General features: G+C 40.0%; 1 protein-coding gene across 3 annotated transcripts in view; it reads right to left on the minus strand.

Moving 5' to 3' along the window:
• Positions 1-5,593, minus strand: part of TBC1D5 (TBC1 domain family member 5) — a 545,992-nt gene extending 540,399 nt beyond the window's left edge. For all 3 annotated transcript variants that reach the window (XM_060099476.1, XM_060099475.1, XM_060099477.1), the window contains exon 1: positions 5,374-5,593. The gene's annotated coding sequence lies outside the window, so the exon portion shown is untranslated. The remainder of the gene's footprint in view (positions 1-5,373) is intronic.
• Between the last annotated feature and the right edge of the window lie 16,610 nt (positions 5,594-22,203).

Here is a 22,203-nt window from a genome sequence, read left to right on the forward strand (position 1 = left end):
CTGCAAATCCATTAATGTGATATACCACATTAACAAACTGAAGTACAAAAATCATACAATCATCTCAATAGGTCCAGAAAAGGCTTGTGACAAAATTCAACATCCATTTATGATAAAAACTCTCAAAAAAGTGGGTAGAGAGGGAACATATGTCAACATAATAAAGGCCATATATGACAAGCCCACAGCCAACATCACACTCAACAGTGAAGAAAGCATTTCCTCTAAGATCAGGAACAAGACAAGGATGCCCACTCTCAACACTTTCATTCAACATAGTACTGGAACTTTTATTCAACGTAGTATTGGAAGTCCTAGCCACAACAATCAGACAAGAAAAACAAAAGGAATCCAAATTAGAAAGGAAAAAGTAAAACTGTCACTGTCTGCAGATGACATGACACCAGCCATAGAAAATCCTAAAGATGCCACCAAAGAACTACTAGAACTCATCGAGGATTTGGTAAAGTTGCAGAATACAAAATTAATATACAGAAATCTGCTGCATTTCTATATATTAACAAACTATCAGAAAGAAAAATTAAGTAATAAATTAATCACATTTATAATCATATCAAAAAGAATAAAATATCTAGGAATAAATCTAAGGAAGTAAGAGATCTAGACTCAGAAAACTATCAGATACTGATGAAAGAAATCAAAGACAACACAGATAGATATACTGTGTTCATGGACTGGAGGAAGTAATATTGTTAAAATGGCCATGCTACCCAAGGCAACCTGCAGATTCAATGCAATCCCTATCAGAATACCAGGGGCATTTTTCACAGAACTAGAATAATTCTAATATTTGGATGGAAACATAAAAAAAACCCAAATAGCCAAAATAATCTTGAGAAAGAAGAACAGAGCTGGAGGTATCACACTCCCTGGTTTCAAACTATATTACAAAGCTACATTAATCAAAACAGGATGGTACTGTCACAAAAACAGACACAAACATTAATGGATCAAAATAAAGAGCCCAGAAATGAACTCATACTTACATGCACAATTAATCTACAACAAAGAACGCAAGAATATACAATGGGGAAAAGACAACCTCTTCAACAAATGATGTTGGGGAAACTGAACAGCTACATGCAAAAGAATCAAGCTGGACTACTCTCTCACACCATGCAAAAAAATACATTCAAAATGGATTAATGACTTAAATGTAAGACCTGAAACCAAAAAACTTCTTAAAGAACATCTAAGTAGTAAGCTCTTTGATATCAGTCTTAGTAATATTTTTTTGGATATGTCTCCTCAGGCAAGGAAAACAAAAGTAAAAATTAACAAATGGGACTACATCAAACTTAAAAACTTTTGTACAGCAATGGAAATGATTAATAAAATGAAAAGGCTGCCTACTGAATGGGAGAAGCTATTTCCAAATCATGTATCTGATAAGGGGTTAATAACCAAAATATAAAAAGAACCCATACAATTCAACATCAAAAAACAAACAACCTGATTGAAAACTGTGCAGAGGATCTCAAGACATTTTTCCAAAGAATATATAGCCAACAGGCAAATGAAAATATGCTCAACATCACTAATCATCAGGGAAATGCAAATCAAAACCACACTGAGATATCACCTCACACCTGTCAGAATAGCTATTACCAACAAGACAACAAATAACAAGTGTTGGTGAGAACGTGGAAAAAAGGGGAACCCTTGTGCACTACTGGTGGGAATGTGAATCGGTGCAGCCACTATGGAAAACAGTATTGAGAGTTCTCAAAAAATTAAAAATAAAATTACCAAAATTCCAGCAATGCCACTTCTGGGTATTTATATGAAGAAAACAAAAACACTAATTAGAAAAAATAGATGCACCTCTACATTTATTGCAACATTATTTACAACAGCCAAGATATGGAAGCAACCTAAGTGCCCATCAATAGATGAATGGATAAAGAAGATGTGGGGTGTGTGTTTATACATATACACACACACACACAATGCAATATTACTCAGCCATAAAAAAGAATGAAATCTTGCCATTTGCAACAACATGGATGGACCTATAAGGTATTATGCTAAGTGAAATGAGTCAGAGAGAGAAAGACAAATACTGTATGATTTCACTTATATGTGAAACCTAAAAAACAAATGAACAAACATAACAAAATCAAAACAGTTATATATACAGAGAACAAATTGGTTGTGAGAGAGGTGGGAGGAGGAATGAAATAAGTGAGGGGGATAAAGAGGCACAAATTTCCAGTTGCAAAATACATGAATCACAGGTATAAAATGTACAGTGTGCAGAATATAATCAGTAACTATGTAATAGCTTTGTAGGATGATAAATTGTAACTAGATGTTGTGTAATAGGAAATAAGTGTTGTGGGTCAATTATACTTCAAAAACTAACTCACAGAAAAAGAGATCAGGACCTAGAGACTATCATACGGAGTGAAATAAGTCAGAAAGAGAAAAACAAATACCATATGCTAACACACATATATGGAATCAAAAAAAAAAAAAAAACAAAACAATGGTTCTGAAGAACCTAGGGTCAGGACAGGAATAAAGACGCAGAAGTAGAGGACATGGGGAGGGGGAAGGGTAAGCTGGGACAAAGTGAGAGAGTGGCATGGACATATACACACTACCAAATGTAAAATAGCTAGCTAGTGGGAAGCAGCCACATAGCACAGGGAGATCAGCTCGGTGCTCTGTGACCACCTAGAGGGGTGGGATAGGGAGGGTGGGAGGGAGACGCCAGAGGGAGGAGATATGAGGATATATGTATACATATAGCTGATTCACTTTGTTATACAGCAGAAACTAACACAACATTGTAAAGCAATTATACTCCAATAAAGATGTTAAATAAATAAATACATAAATACATAAATAAGTAAATAAAAATAAATACATAAATAAATATAAAAAGAAAAAGAGATCAAATTTGCGGTTAACAGAGCCAGGGGTGGAGGGAAGGGGAGTTGAAGGCAGACGAAAGGTACAAACTTCCAGTTATTAGATAAATAAGTACAAGGGATATAACGTACAACATGATAAACATAATTAACACTTTTACGTTGCAAGTGAAAGTTAAGAGTTGTTAAAAAGTTGTTAAATCCTAAGAGTTTTCATCACAAGGAAAAAACTTTTTTTCTATTTCTTTAATATCTATATGAGATAATGGATGTTCACTAAACTTATCGTAATAATCATTTCATGATGTAAGCCAAATCATTATGCTCCACACCTTAAACTTATATAGAGTGCTATATATCAATTATATCTCAAACTGGAAGAAAAAAAGTACTGTCATAATATTATTTAACATGAAAAACAATGGTGAACTAGAATGAAGACTATAAAAATCACGGTGCTAAAAATAGTTGATGTTCTACTGCCATAAACTTTTTCAAAACTTACGTACAACCACTTTTATGTATATAAAGTATGAATATGTGAAGTTACATGTGACGCTTTTCAACTTACTTTTTTTAAACGTAAACTTTTCAATTTACATTTTTTAAAATTTAGGGAAAAATCAACAGGTGGAGACCCTATATTGTTTACAAGTTTGCTTCCAAGGCTCAGGAATGCACTACTCAATTGAGGCTGCATTTGAACGGGTGACAGAAAGAGTAACACACTCAATAAGTTCACCAATAAAAGAAACTTTCAAGAGTATGATGCATAGCCTTTATGTTGATAAAAATCCAACTACCCGTTGCTGAGCAAGTCCTTCAGTTAGAAGTACACCAAGCTTCCATGGAATATTCGCAGGCCAAGTGATGTAGGCACCACACAGCGTGCACACGTGGTACCTGCACTCTTCCTAGTTGAGGGAGTTCTCCCAGTTCCACTATCACCTCCCCTGGGCCCTGGACTTGGCTTACTCTGCATAAGGGATTTCCCTAAGGCAAGCTCTCTCAGTTCATCCTGCCATGTGTCTCTTATCTCAAGCCACCTCTACACCAAACGTGAATTATTAAAACGCACTTGTTCATTGATACACTTTATTTCTTAGCAAACAAGTAATCTACATCCTTGCTACTCAAGAACGGTTCCTCCTCCAGCCGCAGGTAGGAGCTTATAAGAAATAAAGAATACCAAGTTGCATCACAGATCTACTGAATCATAATTTGCATATATAAACAGGAGCCCCAAGGGATTCCTAGGCACACTGAAGTTTGAGAAGAACTGCTCTACAGGACTCTACTGCAGATAGGTGTAAAAATTAAAAATGCTCCAGTTTACAACTGAATTTAGAGATAAGATGTGAAAACTACCAAGACGTAGAATCAAAAAAGCTCCTTAAAAGAATTAACCAACACATAAACGAATTTCTTTATCACTGATATCAAAGACGCTCAAAGGTTTACTTTCAACAGTGTAACAGCGCACGCTCATAATATATAGGGACTACATAATCATATATTGGGGCTATATTTTGTGGTACAAAGAATACAAAAGAATGACTGGGTCTAGAAATTTCAGCGCAATCCGGCCCAAAGGTGTGCAACCTGCATTCTAAAATTTGGGGAGTCAAAATTCGATGTTGACAAGTGAAACTCTTTCCAGATAATTATTCAGAAAAAATCTAAAAGATGTTAACTTTAAACATAAATCATATCCTGGAAGTAAAACTAAATAGCTACTGAACAAACTCTAGGTCACTTGTAGAATCAGGAAATTGTTTTGGAGGTTGGTGCTCCTTTTTCCAGGAAACGGGGAGGTGGGGGGGAGCCGTTAAAAAAAAATTAACGTTCACCCTCTGCAAAGTTTTTCTCATATCCTGAAAGGCCTCAACTTGCATGTTCCTACAGGTGAAAAAACTCAAGTCGTACTCAAACAAGGTCACGTTTCCATCTTGAAAAGTGAAAGGCTTTTTTCTCTTCTCAAGGCTGCACTTTAAAACATTGGGGATTCCGGGTCCTTTGGCTTCCGGCCGGCGAAGGAAGCGTGCTGCCCGGGGCTGAAACGAACAGGGAAATCTACCAAGTAGGAAGTGGAGCCCGGGTCCGGCCAGCAGGCTCTGCCTTCTCGCTGCAGGGGGCCCTGCGGCCGGGACCCCAAAAGGCAGGCAGGCAGCAGGCTGGGGAACAGCCCCCCGGCCCCGCCGCCCCGGAGCGAAAGAGCCTACTCTCCCGCCACCCAGCCCCCGCCCGCCCGGGATGCGCACACGCGGAGGGCGCTGCGAGTCCCCGTCCGCGGCGGCGGCACCACAGGCCTGCCAGGGAGGCGGCGGCGGAGCGAGGGGAGGCGGGACTCGTCCTGAGAGGCTGAGGGGAGACCGGGGCGGGAGCGTCTGCATGTGGGGGCTGCACTGGAGGAAGGCGGAGGCGCTCAGGGGGCCCGGGCTGCTTTACGATTATCATCATCATTATTTTGTTTTACCTGTGGCGCAGGAGGGCTCCCCAGCTCCTACTCCCTGAATCCTCCTCCTCCTCCCCTCCTCTTTCTCTCTCCCTCAGTCTCTGCCGGGCGGTCGTGGTGCCGGCCGGGCCGGACCCGACCAGAGAGAGAACAGGGCGGGAGGGGGGCGGCGGCGGCGGCGGCGGTAACCAACGGCCACGTGACCACGCCCTCGCCGTAACGGCGGCCGCCTCCTGCCTCGCGCCCTCCCCGCGCTCCAGCTCTTATAACCCCGCGGCTCGCGCGCCCAGGACGCTAGTGCGCAGGCGCCCGCCGGGGCCCGGAGACTGCGCGGGCGCAACGCGCTTGCTCTCGGGGCCGGGCCTGTGGGGCCCCGCGAGGCGCGAGGCGGAGAGGGAGCCGCGGGCCGAGCCCTCCGCCGCCGCCGCTAGAGCGCATGCGCAGGATGGCCTTTTTTTTTTTTTTTTTTTTTTTCCCCCCTTTCCCTTCCTTACCTTTTCCCTCTCTCCCTTCCACACCCCCTCTCCGCCAGCGCGCAGCTGGAGGCTGGAACTCTGCCCGGGACTTAGACCCTCACACTCACCACCACTACCTTCCCAGGGTGGGACCTTCTGAGGGGCTGGCCCTCCTGCCTAAGAATTTACATTTCCTTGTTGCAGCTGAGTGGACTCCTATTCATGCTTCAAGACCCAGCCAATATGTCACTTCCTCTGTGAAACGTACCCCACTCTACTTTGGGGGAGTCACTAGCATTTTGTGCATACCTACTTAAGTATAATCCATGGAGAAATAATACATAACAGTTATTTTTTACAAACCACAGTACTAGGCTTGTATTTTGTTACCTCATAACCTAGGCAGTATGTGTCTTTAGCATTATGGTATCTCGGCAAAGGTCGGATGACTGACTATACGAATGCACACATGCCTAAATGCTGTGCCTTGTTGTCCTCCACCTCTGCTTAATCAGAGTTTGAACAGCACAGTGCCATGTTTTGCTTGTTTCCCCAATATGAAAGCCTTTGAATGGTAATGCTTGTTAGAGTGGTAAATGCTTCACCTAGTTAAAAAGATTTATGGTCTTTTATTAACCTATCTTCACAAAGAGCCCAATGGAAATTGATACTGTTGAGTCCAGAAAAAGGAAACCGAGAAAGGTCAAATTTCCAAAGGTAAGCTAGCTTCATAGGAAGGTCCCTGCGTGGCAGACCTTTGTTCAAAAACAAACCCTCCCCTGCATGGGAGGATTCCCTCACTTTCTGCTGGCCCTTTTTGTTGCAGAAGCAAGACAGATTGAGTGCCTCGTGCCAGATTTAATCGGGAAAAACTAATTAAAATGTAAAAACGTACTAACTGGTAGTTCTGGCTAGACCAGTCATCATTACTGTTAAACTAGTGAATGTTGAGATGAAGATGTTCAAGAAATAGAACTAGAAACAGAATCCCAGGAAAATGTTGGGATAAATGTTGATCAAGAAACAGTGTTAACAAGGGCTTCTGAGAAAAAGGAAAATCACAACCCACCTCTCATATGTTTGCATTGTTGGTGGGCTCTTTTCTGCATTTACCAATGGATACACCCATGTATTGATTCCACCCAATAATTTCAGCTACCACCTCAGGTATGCTAGTAGCATTCCACTCTAAATATCTAGTCCAAGGTTCAGAATCTGTGGGACACCATTATTTGGGTGGCCCACAATGAACCATGCCTCCACAGAAGTCATGCTCTTGTGTAATCTCTCCCCTTGAATCTGGGCTGGACCTCTCATGGCTTTAAACAATAGAATATGGCACACACACACACACACACACACACACACAAATCTGTGCCAGTTCCAGGCCTAGGCCCTAAAAAAAGGCTTTGCAGTGACAACACTGAAATTTACCAGAACCTGTACTCATGGAAAGCAAAGACTATTAAGAAATCCCCCCACCAGTTTGTGTTCTGGGAAATGGCTTACAGAAAAGAACAGTCCTTACCCGTAAGACTCCTTCTGCCCCTTGGGTCCACCATTGTGTTTATGCTGAGGCTATACTCCCCCCTGGGCTGCTCCCCAGCTGACAGAGCACAGCAGGGCTACTAACACAGGATTCCTCTAATGGGCAGCTTTGACTCAAGGATTCCCCTCAGGCCTGGTCAAAACTTTCTTAGAACTGCCTGCAGTCTTGGGACTTTCTTAGTTAATCTTCCTTCCTTCCCTCTTAGCTTTTACAGGTGTCAGACCTGCATCATGGTCTGAAGTCTCTCTCCCAAGTTCCTGCTCCCTTCCTTTTATCCTTCACTGCTATTCTCTCAATTAAACTTCTGTATATCCAATCCCATCTTGGTGTCTGCCTCCCTGAGGACCTGAACTCAAACCCACCCCCATTCTAGGATTTTACCTGGTCCACCCTCAGGCTAGAGCTACAGGTCACAATTATGAGTCATGTCAAGAAATCCAACTTCTCTCATTCTTCTGTGTTTTACATTTTGAAAACCTTTTCATCACCCAGACCCATCCATTAAAATGCAGCTAACACCAGGTAGAGATAACAACACGCTTAAAGCCTTTCACTATTAAGAAAATAAGAAAGATTAAGAGTTATTTTGACTACAAAGATAATTAACATTGTAATAAAGACTGTTAGGCTAATCATAAAAATTAGTAAAAGTATTGTAGGATAACATGGGCCATTTGGGTCTCCCCCACCCCAGCCTGTGTTCCTGTAGCAGATACTGTGGCAGCTGTTTTTGTAGATCATAATAAGAGCTATCTCCCACCAACCCTCAATCACGTCTCCCTTTTCCCCACCTCCAACCCCCATCAAGAACCTGAAACCAATAAGGCCAATCAGCTTCTCTTTCGGAGAGAATTGAAAATTGGGTTTAAAAGGTAACTAGTTAGTCTTTGTATGTAGCTAGAACTGTAACAACCCAATGGAGTAGGCCGTTTCATCAGTCACATCTTATCAGGACACTAGAAACCATTTCAGTTATTTACACGCAGAGAATCTAATACAGGGAATGAGTTACACGGGCGAGGAAAGAACTGAGAACCAAACAAGCCATGGGGAAGTTACCCAGAGATTAGCAGGAGCAGTGGGAACTGTACTACTCCTCAGGAGTAGTACACAGGAAGGAGGAGACACAGGAAGACATCATGTTACTAGGGCCCCAGGGCTGCGCTCATCCGATGGTATCTACACCGCGGTAATACAGAGCCTGAGTAGTTGTACTCAGAGAGGACTACTTAACTTCAGCTTTCCTCAGAAGGCACTTATGAGGTGTCCCCCTACCCCACTGACAACCACAAGGAGTGAGACAGGGACCCTTCCTAAAGAAGGCTCATGGCTATTTGTCAGATGGGAAAAGGGATGCTTGGCAGACAGAACAATCCATGTTCACTGCATTCCTTCCGTTAGTTGCTCAATAGAACCTTCTTATACATAATTTCAAAATGTTCTCACCTAATGTAAAGCAACTATCCATTTACTAACCCTGTTGTCAAAGAGTCAGTATTATTAGCAGGCACAAAACCAATTGATCAGTGTTATTAGACTTCAGTGATATAAGGTTTAAAGTCATTTTAACTCTCATCTAAATCATGTATATTATTCTGCAGAGAGCCTACCCGTCCCCCCAAAAAATGCCAAAACCAGAAATTGATTTGTCTGTAGTGTCTGCATATCGATATGTCATAGACGGCTAGCTCCTCTTCCCTGCCAAATTTATTTTCCTCTTCTGTCACTGGAATTGAGTTTTAGCCGGCCTCGTGGCCTCCTGTCTAGAGACTACATTTCCCATGCTGCCTTGTGGCTGGGTTTGGCCACGTGACTTTGTTTTCATCATGGAGTGCAAGAGGGGACAATGGGTACATTTCCCACGTTCCTCGCTTAAAAGAAAAGTGCTGGCCCTATACTGCCTCCCCTCCATGCATCCCACCTGGCACACGGACGTGGTGTGACCCAGCCTTCAAGACGTGGTGTGAAGAAGGTGACCCAGCCTTCAAGGTGCACAGCAGCAAGATGGAAGGAAACCGCGTCCCTGGCTTGCTTCACGGAGAACTGTCTCCCCAGCCTTTACTGCCCCACTACAACTTTAAATTAGAGGGAAAGAAACTTCTACCTTATTGAAGCCACTGAACGTTTAAAATCTCTTTCTGAAAGCTGCATACCTGATACCCTACCCACTATAATATGTAAGGTGTTATATTCTGTTAACTAAGTTGTTATGCGAAGAATCTCAGGAAAGACTGGCTAGATACATTTTTAAAACACAAATACGTCATTCACCCTTGGAGGAAATGACGTCAACATTTTTGGATCTATGAAGAACATAAGCTACTTTGAGGCTGCAAAACCCACGTTTGCGCCATTAAGCTTTTTATTATCACCAGAGCACCCATGCTCAAAATTGCCCTTAAAAATCTCGGAGCATTCAGAGGCATTGGGAAGCAGTATAGAATAGAGGTTAAGTGCATAGGACCAGAGTAGAATAGCTCAAGTCCAAACCCAGTTTCCCTTACTTGGTAACGATGTAATCTCAACCAAGTTACTAAAACTACTCAACCTCTGTGGCTTCAGTTCTATCTGTGGGATGAGGATAATGACAGTCTCTAATTTATCAGGTTGTTGTGAGCATTAATTGACATAACCCACTATTAAGCAAGATATTTAGCACATGGTAACCATTCAATTTAAAAAATAGATATTATGTTTTTATTTTATTATTTTAAATCTTGGAGTCTCGATCAGAAAAATACATCTGCAGTCTGTAGGAAGAGCAAATTATTCTAGATAAAGCCATAATGATTGGGATTCATTGTTTGCATGCACAAAATAGCAAATTCTGGACTTCCGGACATCAAAAATCAAAGGTATTTTTGTTGTACTGCCTCAACATCTACGATGTATCCACTAACATGCCTAAGTGGCACAGCCCTAAAAGTAACATCTTAACTTTGTTACTTTGAAAGCACCATGTCTAAAAACATTATCCTATAAGGAAAAAGAACTTATAGGAGGGAGACAATCAGTGTTAATTTTCAGTCATTTTGTGGAAAGATGTTGGAGTCATGATCACAATCATGTAAAGCCATTTCTTTGAAGCTTTTGTTCTCGGTGATAGCAATGATTTCCATTGGATTACTTACTCTTGGTCAGGTACATACAGATGGTTCCATGGTAAACACTTCTCAACATGATTTTATGGTGTCTGTGTTCCATATGAGACCCTTTCATTTTTTTCCTGGTGCAGGCTTAAAATGTGCCAAGAAAAGCAAAAATAAGTAACATGGCTTATGCCATTTATTTCATATCCCTGTTATAATGTTTGTCCCCTCTGTGATGACCAGATGCTTGGATGTCCAACGTTGCCTAGACGGTGAGTTCCTCAATGGCAAGTGGTATGTCTTATTCATCTCAGCATTGGCAGTGTTTTAAGTGCTTAGCATCTGACAGATATTCAATAAATGTTTGCTATGCTAAAAGTAAATATGTATCATATTATGGAAATCATCACCCTGCTCAATGGTTGAACAGTGTTCTACTCATCTTACTGCAGTGTAACAAATTACCACAAATATAGTTGCTTAGAACAGCATACATTTATAATCTCACAGTTTCTGCAGGTCCAGAGTCTGTGAGTGGTTTACCTAGGTTCTCTGCTTTGGGATCTCTCACACATTTGCAGTCAAGATGTTGGCTGAGGCTGTGGTCTCACCTCAAAGCTTGACTGGGGAAAGATCTGTTTCTAGGCTTACATGGTTACTGGAAGAATTCAGTTCCATGCCAGCTGTAGGGCCTTAGTTTCTCACCAAGTGGACCTCTACAGAGGGCAGCTCATCACATAGTAGCTTGCTTCATCAAAATCAGCAAGAGAGGGTTTCTTAGCAAGATAGAGGTCACAAACCTATGTAACATAGTCATGGAAGTGACATTCCCATCACCTTTACAATATATTGTTTGTTAGAAACAAGTCACAAGTCCCAGGACTTCCCTGGTGGTCCAGTGGCAAAGACTCCATGCTCGCAACGCCGGTGGCCCGGGTTCTATCCCTGGTCAGGGAACTAGATCCCGCATGCCGCAACTAAAAGCCCGCATGCCGCAATGAAGCTCCTACACACGACAACGAAGATCCCACGTGCCGTAACTAAGACCCAGCGCAGCCAAATAGGTAAATAAATAAATAAATATTATTTTAAAAATCACGAGTCCCTTCCACACTTAAGGGGAGGGTATTACACAGGGCACGTATACCAGGAGGCAGGGATAACTGGGGGCTCTCCTAGAGTCTGTTCACCGTAAGCAGGGCCTTGGTATAAACAAGATATGAGTACTTGGTCCACTCAAATGAAGAAGCTTCATTAGGTTCACATGTTAATTCATGAGAATGCCCAGATACTTCATCAAATATGTAAATGCTCCAGATGCGTGTTGTAAAAGGAAGAGAGTATTTCACCAAAGTCCTTACAATCTGAATGGATGACTCATAACTCATCAATAGAAAATAGTTGAACCCCAAATCACCAGTCTTTTTATGCTGAATGCCCACCTAGAAGTCCTATAAAATGATGACTGAAATATGAACATTAAAGGTATGCAACATCTCTGCTACCTTGGGAGTTCCCAGCAAAAATGTCTCATGTGGTCCTTGGCATGCTCCAGTTGATTGCATCCATCTGAACAGCCAGTCAAAAGCATTAAGCACACACACAGGAAGACAAATGCATGAGAACCGTCAACAATGGGAGAGGTATTAATTAGCCATTGTTGCAACAATTTTGCATAACAAACGACTCCAATATCTCAGTGACTTACAGAAACATTTCTTTTTCTGGCATCAGAATTGCAGGTTGGTCGCGGTTCACATGCTCTCACTTGGGCTGGACTTGGCCAAACCTGGCTAGGCTGGACTCCAGGCTTTGAGCTTGAGCTCAGGTCTGTTCCACACGTCTTCTTCATTCTGAGACCAGCAGCTACACGGGGGCTGTTCATGTTCTGCTCATGCAGGTGGCAAAAGTACAAGAGGAACAAGTAGAAATATTCAGTAACTCTTAAGGCTTTAGCTCAAAACTGGCACACCAGCACTCCTTCCCATGTTCTGTTGGCTAAAGCAAGTCATATGGCTGAATCCAGTATGAACGTGATGTGGAAATATACCATGCTTATCCTAGTGGGAGGCAATGCCAAGTCCTGGGAGAGGACATGGCAAATCATTCTAATACAAGGAAAGACTAAAAACTGGGGCATCTTGAATGAAGGTAAACACAAGGTAGCCAATCTTAGAATCAGGTCAATTGCCTGTGACGCTCTCATGAGCTCCCTGACTGTTGCTTTAAAAGAACAAGCCACATCGTCATGTAACTAACAACTCAGTCCATTCACTGGTGCAACACTGTGCTCCCTCGATATGCGATCTTCTATAAAACCCAAAATCTACATTACGGTAATATAATAAAGGTAAAGATTTTACAAGCACAGGGGCCTTAAAAATTATAGTTCCCATGGCAAATATAACATAGCTTTGTGTGCCCATATACTGCAAAGACAGAAGTCCTAACTATAAACAGTAATGGGAAATCATGCATATTCAGGGATCAGGGTGATGAAAGAGTTATAGATTCAGTTAGAAAAATTACTTTAGGAATTTTGTCTTATGGATGAAGCCTCAAGTAATGTACATCATAATACAACTGAAAGTTTAATAGGTGACTGAATAATTTTCATGCAGATATGCTGCAATGTTGTATTCCATATAAAAAGAAACACTTCTTAGGTATATTATGGGTAGTGCCAATATGTTATTCCTGTGTTTTTGTTTCAAATTTCAGTAGTTATCTTTAACTGATGGTTCTTCATTGGGATCTATTTCCTCATAAATGACTCAGCCTCATGAACCTGGCAAATTGAACTATTATGCTTCTATTTACTTTTTAACTCACAGATCTTTCAAAGATCACCTGTTTTCAACTATTGTTTACTTGTTAAAATGGATTAGTACAGAATAACATGCAGCTTGCCATTTAACTTGGTGTATTTGAAGGACATTAGATGTTATACTGTATTTAATCAATTAACGATATTAAATTTAAAATTCGGGCCACCCTGGTGGCGCAGTGGTTGAGAGTCCGCCTGCCGATGCGGGGGACACGGGTTCGTGCCCCGATCCCGGAGGATCCCACATGCCACGGAGCGGCTGGGCCCGCGAGCCATGGCCGCGGGGCCTGTGTGTCCGGAGCCTGTGCTCCGCAACGGGAGAGGCCACAGCAGTGAGAGGCCCGCGTACAGCAAAAAAAAAAAAAAAAAAAAAAAAATTTAAAATTCACATTTAAACACCAGAAGTTGAAATACTATTCTATCAAAAATACTTAAAAGAACATAACGCTATTCCTTCCAAATTCTGTAGTGTCATAAAAATTGTCACATATATAGCCAACTACTGATATCCAATTATCAATTTATTTATGTATGCCTTAAGACATGAACAGATGCATTCCTGGAAAGCTGGACTAGAGCTAAATCCCATATATCAGACTATTCTCTCATTTAACTTCTATATCTTACATTAAAATATTGAAAGTATACTCCTAGGGCAAAAGCCTTTAAAAGCATGTCTACAGGGCTTCCCTGGTGGCGCAGCGGTTGAGAGTCCACCTGCCGATGCAGGGGACACAGGTTCGTGACCCAGTCCAGGAAGGTCCCACATGCCACGGAGTGGCTGGGCCCGTGAGCCATGGCCGCTGGGCCTGCGCGTCCGGAGCCTGTGCCCCGCAACGAGAGAGGCCACAACAGTGAGAGGCCCATGTACTAAAAACAAACAAACAAAAAAAAACATGTCTACAATTTGGGTTCATAAAGGGACTGTCCAGAGATGTCTGATAGGCTGGCTTATACTTTCCTGTTAAAAGGTTCATAAAGATACAGGAAAGGAGAAAGAATAGCAATGGCGCTGTAGGCAAAATGAGAGGAATACTGGCTAAAGTCCAGGCAAAATTTCAACTAACTTGTTTTATTGAAGATGATGATGATGGTGGACTGAAAACATATTCTTTTTTTAAAAAGTATTTTATTGAAGTATAGTTGATTACAATGTTGTGTTAATTTCTGCTGTACAGCAAAGTGATTCGGTTATACACATATATATTCCTTTTCATACTCTTTTCCACTATGGTTTATCACAGGATATTGAGTAGAGTTCCCTGTGCTCTATAGTAGGAACTTGTTGATCCATACTGTATATAATAGTTTGCATCTGATAACACCAAACTCCCAATCCTTCCCCATCCCCCTCCCTCTTTCCAACCACAAGTCTGTTCTCTATGTCTGTGAGTCTGTTTCATAGATAACTTCATTTGTGTCATATTTTAGATTCCACACATAAGTGAAATCATATGATATTTGTCTTTCTCTGACTTACTTCACTTAGTATGATCATCTCTAGGTCCATCCATGTTGCTGCAAATGGCATTATTTCATTCTATTCTATTCTATTCTATTCTATTCATCCATTGTATATATGTACCACATCTTTATCCATTCATCTGTTAATGGACATTTAGGTTGTTTCTATGTCTTGGCTATTGTAAATAGTGCTGCAATGAACATTGGGGTGCATGTATCTTTTTGAATCAGAGTTTTCTGCAGATATATGTCCAGGAATGGGATTGCTGGATCATATGGCAACTCTATTTTTAGTTTTTAGAGGAATCTCCATACTGTGAAAACATATTCTTAAACTACTTTCCATAAGCTCTTCCCTGTGAAACAGAATATGACAGATGATGTCAAAAACCAGGAAAAAAAATCAGCACCTCCCTCACTGTCGGCATTTAACCTCAGCATGCAGGTACTTTGCTGACCATAAACACCAACTGAGCCGGTGAGAGCTAAAGTTCTATCATTCCCTGTCTCTTCCCCCCACCTCATCTCAGTAGCATCCATCTCTTCATGCATTTGGAAACAGCTCCCAGAAACAACACAGCAGGAAGAGGGGTAAGTGAACAAAGACAAGTTTAATCTTGGGATTCTTAGTTAACCTAAAGAGCAGAGCTATAAATAAGATAAAGACAGAAAGGACATGAGGAAGACTGCCTGCGGGGTGAGTAGATCTTTCTCAGAGGCTACACTCTTCAAATAAGAATTGCAAACTGCTTAGCCAGAGAAACCAACATTGAGAGCAGGAGAAAAATGCAACATCAGACCAGTAGACATATATTAATGTATTAGAGCAACATTTTCAGTGGGAGCACTACTGGTGTTGGAGAAGTGGTTCTTTTTTCTGTGGGACAGTTGGCTTCACTGGCCCTTGGGAACTTGATTCAGGTAGTACCCCTGCTATTAATGTTGTGTAACAAACTACCCCAAACTTGCTGGAATACAACAATAATCATTTTTCTATGTTCACAGATTCTCTGGGTCAGGCATTAGGGCACAGCAAAGATGACTTTTCTATGGTTCACCCCATCTGGACCTCAGCTGGGATGACTCCAAGACTGGGGGCATGTCAATGGCTGGGGGCTGGAATGACATAAATGCTCCTTCAGTCATGTTTCTGGCATATGGGCTGGGAGGATTAAAGACTGGGACTGCTCATCAGAGTACCTACATGAGACCTCATCCTTATATGGTAGCCTCTTAAGGCTTAATGTATTTTTTAAAATATTTATTTATTTATTTGGCTGCGCTGGGTCTTAGTTGTGACATGCAGGATCTTTTAGTTGTGGCAGGTGGAGTCTTTTTTTTTTAAAGATTTTTTCAATGTGGACCATTTTTAAAGTCTTTATTGAATCTGTTACAATACTGCCCATGTTTTATGTTTTGGTTTTTTGGCCCTGAGGCATGCAGGACCCCAGCTCTGTGACCAGGGATTGAACCTGCACCCCCTTCATTGGAAGGCGAAGTCTCACCACTGAACCTCCAGGGAAGTCCCACATGCATGGTCTTTAGTTGTGGCATGCGAACTCCTAGTTGCAGCATGATGGATCTAATTCCCTGACCAGGGATCAAACCCAGGTCCCCTGCATTGGGAGCATGGAGTCCCAGCCACTGGACCACTAGGGAAGCCCCAAGGCTTAATAATTTTCTTAAATTGAAGTATAGTTGATTTACAATGTCATGTTAGTTTCAAGTTTACAGCACATTGATTCAGTTACACACGTGTACGTGTGTGTATGTCTGTATATATATATACACACATATATATATATATGTTCTTTTTCAGATTCTTTTCCCTTATAGGTTATTACAAAATATTGAATATAGTTCCCTGTGCTATACAGTAGGTCCTTGTTGGTTATATATTTTATATATGGTAGTGTGTATATGTTAATCCCAACCTCCTAATTTATCCCCCCCCACCTTTCCCCTGTGGTAACCATAAGTTTGTTTTCTATGTCTGTGGGTCTATTTCTGTTTCTGTCTATTTCTGTTTTGTAAATAAGTTCACTTGTATCTTTTATTTTTTATTCCAAATATAAGCGATATCATATGATATTTGTCTTTCTCTCTCTGGCTTACTTCACTTACTATGACAATCTCTAGGTCCGTCAAGGGTTAATAATCTTAATAATCAGATTTATGCATGGCAGTTCAGAGCTCTGAGCATGAGTGTTCCAGGGAACAAGGTGAAAGTGACGTGGCTTTTTCTGGCCTTACCTTGCAAGTCATAGAGCATCACTTCTGCTACACCCTTCGCAACAAGTAAGTCTAAACTCACCCAGATTTGAGGTCAAGGGAAGATCCACTTTTCAATGGAAAGAATGTCCAAAAGAGATGTTGTGTCATCTTTGGAAAATAGAAACTGCCTGTCATTAAGACAATGTATATTTATTTCTGTGGCTGCTGTAACAAATTACCACAAATTTAACCTCTTGAACAACACAAGTTATTATCTTCTCATTCTGTAAGTCAGAAGTTTGACACAGATTTCACCAAATTAAAATCAAGGTGTCAGCAGGCTATACTCCTTTCTGGAGGCTTTAGGAGAGAATCTGTTTCCTGTTCATTTGGGTTGTTCGCAGGATTAACTTTCTTGATGTTGTAGAACCAAGATCTTCATTTTCTGCTGGCTGTCACCTAAAGGCTGTTACCAGTTTCTAGAGGCCACCCACATTCCTTGGCTAGTGGTCCCCTCCCTCCATCTTCAGAGTCAGTAACAACAGGTTGTCCTTCTTGTGTAACATTCCTCTGGTCCTTCTATCATCATATCTCTCTTTGACCACTGCTTGGAAAGATGAAAAGGTTCTCTGTTTTTAAGGATAACCCTGGATAATCTCTCCATCTCAAGAACCCTTACCTTCATCACGTCTGTTCTTTTTGCCATTTAATGTAATAAATTCATAAATTCCAAGGATTAGGGCACGGGCATCTTTGGAGGGGACAGTATTCTGCCTGCCTGCCTACCACACTAAGCTACCTGCCTACGTTTTGAAATTCTCCTTTTGAAGTGGTACCATCCCTGGTCAATATGCACTGTTAGAGACTTTGCAGGTTAACTTGAACTTCAGGTTTAGGTTTGAGGATAGAAAAGGACATTCACTCAGTCTATTGGAAAACACAGGGTTCAAACAATAGTGTTCTCCAAATTCCAACATGAACAGACAGAAAAAAATTCTGGGTACATGAAAAAATACTGTAGCGTATGGGAACAGAACACCGCCTTTTAATATTCAAAGAAAGTTTGTGGTTCTGGGGAAAAAATTGTCTCTAAGAAATACATTAAAATTTTGCAATATATTTGCTTGAAATATTTAAAAAGATGCCCAAGGACATGATTTCTTTGTGAAGAGAACATAAATGACAAGTCTGACATAAAGATAGCTATGAAAGAAAACTGATTGAAATGAGAAGAAAGAATGTATCAAACCCCAAAATATAGACACAGTATTAACATCTACACAGAAGTGAGTAAAAGGCAAAGCTGGCAAAATAATAAACCAGTAATGTGGGGGACAAACTTGAGAAACCTTCCTAGAATGCTTTATAGTGAATTTAGGAATTTGTTGGTTGCAAGTAACAGGAACTCCATTCAGTATAGCCAATGACTCTTTTGTTCTAAGAATGTTCATATGGAATTTGCCACTTGCAACCAAAATAGTTCTAAAATGATTAGAATAATAGATACCAAATATAGTTAGAATAATATAATTATTAAGGCTGATTTAACATATATACATCAGAATTTGTGCTCCACAAATGGAAGTTGTGCCTTTTCAACTGTCCATGGAATAATGTTCCATTTAGCTATTTTTTTTCCTTCTTACAAGAGGCAGATGTAATTAACTGACTCTTATGATCATAATTTGAGCTTTATGTATATATTTGTGCATCTCTGTGTAAATGTATTATACTTCATTTGGAAAATCACCAAAACAAAAAGAAAAAAAATCAACCAGAGAAACTGGGAAAAGCTGGAAGTATGGAATTGATAAAGGTAAAAGCAGAGATTAATAAATAAAAAATCAAACAAACAGAAGAATTGGTAAATTCATGAGGTGCTTCTTTGAAAAAAGAGACAAAAAGTAAAGAAATGCTAGTTTTCATAAAAAGTGGATGTAAGAGCAAATAAGATGGAGGTTTTATTGGAAAATTATCCAGACAATTTTATGAAACTAATGTAACTTTGATAATAAAACCTGAGAAGGGTAACACACAATTTTACTTATGTAATAGGATTGAAAGCCACAACTGACATAAGATCTTTCTTAATAAAGTGAATTCAGTTATATTAAAATAACAACCTGCCATGATTTAGTTATATTTAGGCTTGTAATACAAAGGTGCTCTAATATTAGGAAATCATATATACATATCATATCATTAGGACAAACTGAAAAATTCTTTATTATCTTAGTAGAGGCTGAAAAAGTTATTTAATAAAGTGAACATTCATTCATGATAGAAACTCTTAATGAACCAAAAGTAAAATCATATCTCCTTGATAACTATCTTAAACAATAGCTGAATAATTCTTAGTAATAAATTACTGCATCGTTGTTTCCCAAAATGTCATTGAACATTTATTCCTTTGGGGAAAATTAGCCAAATTTGGTGGTAGTCAGTGGGGACAGGGGTGAAAATAGATTGTTAGTTTGTCATCTCACAGGATATCAAGATGACTTTTAGGCAGATTTAAAAATTAAGTGTAAGCAAACAAACAAACAACCCAATCAAAAAGTGGGCAGAAGATCTAAATAGACATTTCTGCAAAGAAGACATGTGGCCAAGAGGCACATGAAAGGATGCTCCCCATTGATAATTATTAGAGAAATGCAAAGCAAAACTGCAGTGAGGTACCACCTCACACCAGTCAGAATGGCCATTATCAAAAAGTCTACAAATAATAAACGCTGGAGAGGGTGTGGAGAAAAGGGAACCCTCCTCCCACTGATGGTGGGAACGTAAGTTAGTAGAGCCACTGTGGAAAACAGTATGGAGGTTCCTCAGAAAACTAAAAATAGAGCTACCATATGATCCAGCAATCTCACTCTTTTGCATATATCTGGAGAAATCTATAATTCAAAAAGATACATGTACCCCAGTGATCATAGCAGCACTCTTTACAACAGCCAAGACATGGAAGCAACCTAAATGTCTATTGACAGATGAATGGGTAAAGAAGATGTATATATATAAATACACACACACACACACACACACACACACAAACACAAGAAATACTACTCAGCCATAAAAAAGAATGAAATAATGCCATTTGCAGCAACATGGATGGACCTAGAGATGATCATACTAAATGAAGTAAGTCAGACAGAGAAGGACAATATCAAATGACATCACTGATTTGTGGAATCTAAAAAATTAATACAAATGAACTCATTTACAAAACAGATAGAGATTTTTATAGTTTCACACCTTTGGGCCCAAAAATTCTACTTCCAGTTATCTATCTAAAAGAAATTAATCAGCAGTGTAGACAGTGATTTTGTAGAAAGATGTTTATCAGAAGATTATCATAGATAAAGCACTGGAATTAGCATTCTTATTTACAAAACAGAAACAGACTCACAGACATAGAGAACAAACTTATGGTTAGCAAAGGGGAAAGGGAGGGGGATGCACACTACTATCTTTAAAATAGATAAACAACATGGGACTTCCCTGGTGGTCCAGTGGTTAAGACTCCATGCTTCCCCTGCAAGGGGGTGCGGGAACTAAGATCCCTGGTCACGGAACTAAGATCCCACATGTTGCGTGGCCAAAAAAATATATATATATATATTATATAATATATATATTATAAAAGATAAACAACAAGGTCCTACTGTGTAGCACAAGGAACTATATGCGATATCTTGTAATGAACCTTAGTAAAAAAATATGGAAAAGTATATATATGTATAACTGAATTACTTTGCGGTACACCAGAGACTAACACAACATTGTAAATCAACTATACTTCAATTGTAAATCAACTATACTTCAATTGTAAATCAGCTATACTTCAATTAAAACAAACAAACAAAAACAATAGGGAAAGGATTAGTTATGATACATCCATGAAATGGAATATTACATAGACATTACAAAGAACTTTAATAACTTGAGAAAAAACTAACAATTCAATATGGTATTATGAATGGAAAAGAGATACAAAATTATGTACATTATGATTCCAGTTGTTTTTAAAATTGTATACAGCAATATATATACTGCATAGCATTTACATAAATTTATATAATATAGCAGTCAAAACTAGAAGAAAACCACTAAAATGTTTACAGTGGATATTTGTTGACTGACAGTTTAGAGACAGTTTTGACAGTCTTCTTTATCCCTTTTTGTGGTTTCCAAATTTTCTACAGTGAACATATATTATTTTTATAATCAGGTATTATTTTTATCATCAGAAAAAAAGACATTTTAAAATCAGCTCTTCTCTGTAAGAACAGAGCATTCCACCTTCAAGTTATCGTGTGGCAAGTAAAATCTGAGGCTTGCACTTTATTTCATTCTTTTTTCTTTTTAATTAATTAATTTATTTATTACTTATTTTTGGCTGCATTTGGTCTTCATTGCTGTGCATGGGCTTTCTCTAGTTGTGGCTAATGGGGGTTACTCTTCGTTGCAGTGCACAGGCTTCTCATTGTGGTGGCTTCTCTTGTTGCGAAGCATGGGCTCTAGGCATGCGGGCTTCAGTAGTTGCAGCACACAGGCTCAGTAATTGTGGCTTGCATGCTCTAGAGTGCAGGCTCAGTAGTTGTGGCGCACGGGCTTAGTCACTCCACAACATGTGGGATCCTCCCAGACCAGGGATCGAGCCAGTGTCCCCTGCACTGGCAGGCAGATTCCTAACCACTGCACCACCAGGGAAGTTCTTGTTTTCATTCTTGATGATGATCGTTAGAAAGTGCTTTCTTTCATTTTAGAATTACTCCAGACTCCCAAATTAAGGTTCTTCCTGGCTGCTGTCTGGGGTGAACTTTGCAACAAACTCTTAAAAGATTAAAACAGCAGCATTATTCACAGTAGCCAATAGGTGGAAGCAACCCAAGTGTACATCTAGAGATGAAAAGATAAATAAATGTGGTATATATTTACAATGAATATTATTCAGCCTGAAAGAGGAAGGAAATTCTGACATATGTACAAGACAGATGAACTTTGAGGATATTATGCTAAGTGAAATAAGCCAGTCACAAAAAGATAAATACTGCATGATTCCACTTATATAAGGTCCCTAGAGTGGTTAAACTCACAGAGTCAGAAAGTGGAATTGTGATTGCCAGAGGCTGGGGGATGGTAGAATGGGGGAGCTCTTATTTCATGGGCATGGAGTTTCAGTTTTACAGGATGCAAGAGTTATGGAGATTGCACCACAATGAAACAATGAGGATGTACTTAGGCTACTGA

Source organism: Mesoplodon densirostris, chromosome 5, assembly GCF_025265405.1.
Source record: "Mesoplodon densirostris isolate mMesDen1 chromosome 5, mMesDen1 primary haplotype, whole genome shotgun sequence".
NCBI classification, from domain to species: Eukaryota; Metazoa; Chordata; class Mammalia; order Artiodactyla; family Ziphiidae; genus Mesoplodon; species Mesoplodon densirostris.